We start from the raw sequence: 4,272 nt of genomic DNA, 5'->3' as shown, positions 1-4,272 counted from the left end.
CAATCCTCCAAGCTGGGTAAGTTATATCTCCTTACTCCCATTTTTCCCGCATTATTTGTCGTAAGTATTCACCTTGCCACTTTGCGGCAGGAACTGCGAAAAACCATAAAGGAGGTCAGCAGCCCTTCTCCACAACCAGAGGACCCTGACCGGGCCCTCGACTCCGGACTTGAAGAAGATCCGGTTATATTCGTGGAGCTGATAGACCGGCAGTTCTATCAGTTAAGCTGTGATGATGCCATGGTGGCCATTAAGGCCGACTATCCCAGACTGCTTCCTGCATCGCACGTAAAAAACCAAAAAAATCCCAACTCCAAAAACTAGGGTCCCCTTTTAGACACTTCACCTACCATATACATATGGCGTTTTTACAGGGAAGGCATTCGGGATGCCCTGCCGAACCCTCAGCAACTCGCCAACAAGAGGTACCGAGGCTGGGCAGGCCAAAAAGGAAGGCGGTCAGGACGGAGACGCCGGCGCAAAGGTATAACAAAAACCCCGCTCCATGGTTGTCGTCTTTCTCAAAATGTAACGATGCCCGTGTTTCTTTCACAGAAAAAACGCTCGACGGAATATGTCCGGCGATGTTACTAATCACGCTTCCACCAGTCGGGTGCCAGCACCGGACATAGAGGCGGAAGCCGATATGGGGCGGGCGCCGGATAATCCCCCTATAGAGGATGCAGATAGATTATCCGCTACAAACTCAGAAGTGGAAAGCACCATGAATCATAGGCGTCGTCGGGCCGTACTCCGTGACGCTTATTTCTCACCAGAGGCATTTGATGCCTTCAATTCTGGAGAGGCGTACCTCCGTGCTGCTCAAGATGGTCTAGCCAGAGCCATGGATCAGTATGTAAAGGATGTACGGGTAAGTAAATCTGACAGTTTATATGTATCAGTAGGCCCTGAGACTTGAAACAGTTAGCATAATTGATTTAAGGATCATCTTTATTGTGCAGGTTCTTACAAAGAAGAATATGAGGCTGTCACAGGAGCTAGAGGAATGCAAGACCCAACTGCGGGCCGCTGTTGCCGCATTGCAGGAACCGAAAAAGTCACCCGCTGGTAACATTTACTTTAAAGAATGATGGTTACCATATAGTGTGCGGCGTGGCTGCAGATCTAACAATAGATGTTGCAGATGAATCCGGAGAAAATTCGGAGGACCAGCATGTCGTGCGACAGCTAGAGGCTGGCAAACGCGTGCTGACTGAGGTTAGGCGGGAGAAAAACAATCTCCAAGACGCTAATATCAAGCTGAGCGTGGAACTAAAAGACGTTCGAGCCCAGCTTGCAGACTCCGAGAAGGGGAATAAGCGGCTTCGGCGCGGCATTTTCGGTAAGTGCTTGAACGAATACTTTTGAAGGAGTTCGGCGAAGAAGCCGACTAATAGCGTTATGTCTATAGGTATGCTGACGGGTCGTCCCGCGGAGGAAATGTCCGGGTCTGCGAGTGATCTTCTATCCGAGCTCTCACATCTGCACGAACAAATTCGGCAGGTGATGCAAGGTGTTGCCCAGGCCTTGTGGCCATCCGTCTCCTTGCCAGAGAGCGTTGCAGAGCTTACGGAGAAGCTCAAGGGAGCACGGTGGTGCTTCCGATTATGGAAGATATCGGCCTGCCGACAAGGTGCCAGAGAAGGCTGGGCCATGGTGAAGACGTGGTATACCAAGGCTGACCCAAATCACATGGCCGAGGTCGGACCTGTGGGGCCCAACGGAAAAGAGATCCCCGGTAGCTTAGTTTATGGGCAAGTAGAATTAGCTGCAAAGTATTCGCAACAGGATTGTAGGCTAGACCGCCTGTTGGATGGTATAGAAGAGGAATTTATTCAGTCTGCATGACTATGTAATTAAAGTGACATGTATAATGTCTTCTAGCCGGATTGTAGATCATTTGTCTTGGCGGACCTTTTCGCTTCAACCTCGGGACCCGATAGTCCGGAGTGTATCCGAATACCCGCTCAGTTACATAAGAACCGGGGTATGCGTGGATACCAGGCGTAGGGATCATTAGTTCTTGAACGGAAAAGTGCCCAACTAGTTATGTTATATTACATGGGTAGTAAGAAACATCTTCCAGGGAGAATAGTTTTGTTAAGGGTTCCTTTCCCTGGGTATGCATGCCCTAAAGTGCATGTCCAGACTGCGATAAGAAACGCAGGAAAAAAACATCTGGGGGCAGATATGGAAAATAAAAAAAACCATCTTTTGTTCACCGACCGAATATTCCCTTAAGAACGCTAGCTTTCGGCTTCACCCAGTCTGAGGTACACATCCAGCTGACCTGGCAGTAACAATCGCAGAGGTGCTCCCCTTATGCCCTAGTCGAATTAACAGGAACGTAGGGCATAAATGCAAGAGCCAGGCAACCCAGCTTGGCCAAAACTTAAGTCATATTGATGCATATAATGGCGAAAAAAAGGTACATGCGGAAGTATAACACATGTGCGGGGCATGAGGCCCAGATAAATAATTAAGCTTCTGTGAAAGAAGCCCCCAGGTATGATGAGCGCGGCTAGCGCATCTATAATGTGCAAGCGAGGCACAAGTTGGCCCTTGAAGGCCTAGAGAAAAATAAAAGAAAGAAAGAAAGAAAAACAAGACAGATAATGTATATGCAAAAAATGGATAGAGGAGGGGGACGAACATAGAGTCCGGCGCTAGGCGTAGAATCTTCGGAGCCTGGCCGCATCCCATGGGTTCGGCTCGAGTCGGTTAGTCGATGCATCCTGCAGTCGGTACACTCCACCGGTCAGAAATTGGTCAATAATGAAGGGACCTTCCCATTTGGGCTCGAGCTTGTTCTTTTTCTTATCCGGCAGACGTAGAACTAGTTCGCCAACGTTATAAGTTTTGGCCCGTACTTCTCTTCTTTGGTACTTGCGAGCCTGTTTCTAATAAAATGCGGAACGGGCTTTTGCTACGCCGCGCTCCTCCTCCAGGGTGTCCAGACTGTCCTGCCGATCGAGCTCGGCTTCTCTTTCTTCATACATGCCCACCCGAGGTGAGTCATGAATTATGTCACAGGGCAAGACTGCCTCTGCGCCGTACACCATAAAGAAGGGTGTATATCCGGTACTATGATTCGGCGTGGTCCGCAGCCCCTAGAGTACGGAGTCGAGCTCCTCTACCCAGTGCGTGTTAGACTCCGTTAAGGAACGCACTAATCTGGGTTTAATGCCGCTCATTATAAGACCATTTGCTCGCTCAACTTGGCCGTTGGTTTGTGGGTGATAGACTGAAGCATAATCGAGCTTGATGCCCATTTTGCTGCACCAGAGTTTTACCTCATCGGCAGTGAAGTTCGTGCCGTTGTCAGTGATGATGCTGTGGGGGACCCCATAACGGTGTATGACCCCGGATATGAAGTCTATCACTGGTCCGGATTCGGCTGTTTTAACAGGTTTGGCCTCTATCCATTTGGTGAATTTATCCACCATGACCAGTAAGTATTTTTTCTTGTGGGTTCCCCCTTTAAGGGGTCCAACCATGTCAAGCCCCCAGACCGCGAAGGGCTATGTAATGGGGATTGCTTGGAGGGTGGTGGGTGGCATGTGGCTTTGATTTGCAAAGAGCTGGCAACCGGCACAACGTTGGACCAAGTCCTATGCATCTGCCCGGGCCGTTGGCCAATAGAATCATGTACAGAAGGCCTTGCTTACAAGAGCCCCGGCTGCAGCATGGTGACCGCCGAGTCTGGCGTGGATTTCTGCCAAAAGGTTCCGCCCTTCCTCTTCGGAGATGCACCTTTGAAGGACTCCGGTAGTGCTTTTTTTATACAATTCTCCCTCATGGACCCTGTAGGCCTTAGATCGCCGCACTATGCAGCGTGCCTCATTTTGGTCCTCCGGAAGTTCCTGCCTAGTTAGGTAGGCCAGGAATGGTTCTGTCCATGGGGCTACGATGGCCATTATTACGTGGGCTGAAGGTGTTATTTCGGTGGCGGAGCCTCCGATTGTGCCAGAGCGTTCGGTATCGGGCATTTTGGCCGGGTCCGGACTATTGTTACCGGTGTCCCCTTCCCATACTACGGATGGCTTGAATAGCCTCTCTAGAAATATGTTGGGGGGACCGCATCGCGTTTTGCGCCGATGCGGGCGAGGATATCTGCCGCCTGATTGTTTTCCCGAGCCACATGGTGAAATTCGAGCCCCTCGAACCGAGCTGACATTTTTAGGACGATGTTTCAGTAGGCCGCCATTTTTGGATCCTTGGCGTCAAAGTCCCCATTTATTTGGGATATTGTGAGGTTTGAATCCCCATGCA

This window comes from Triticum urartu, chromosome 7A (genome assembly GCF_056163025.1).
Source record: "Triticum urartu cultivar PI428250 chromosome 7A, HENAU_Tu73, whole genome shotgun sequence".
Classification (NCBI taxonomy): Eukaryota; Viridiplantae; Streptophyta; class Magnoliopsida; order Poales; family Poaceae; genus Triticum; species Triticum urartu.
This window is presented reverse-complemented; position numbering follows the sequence as displayed.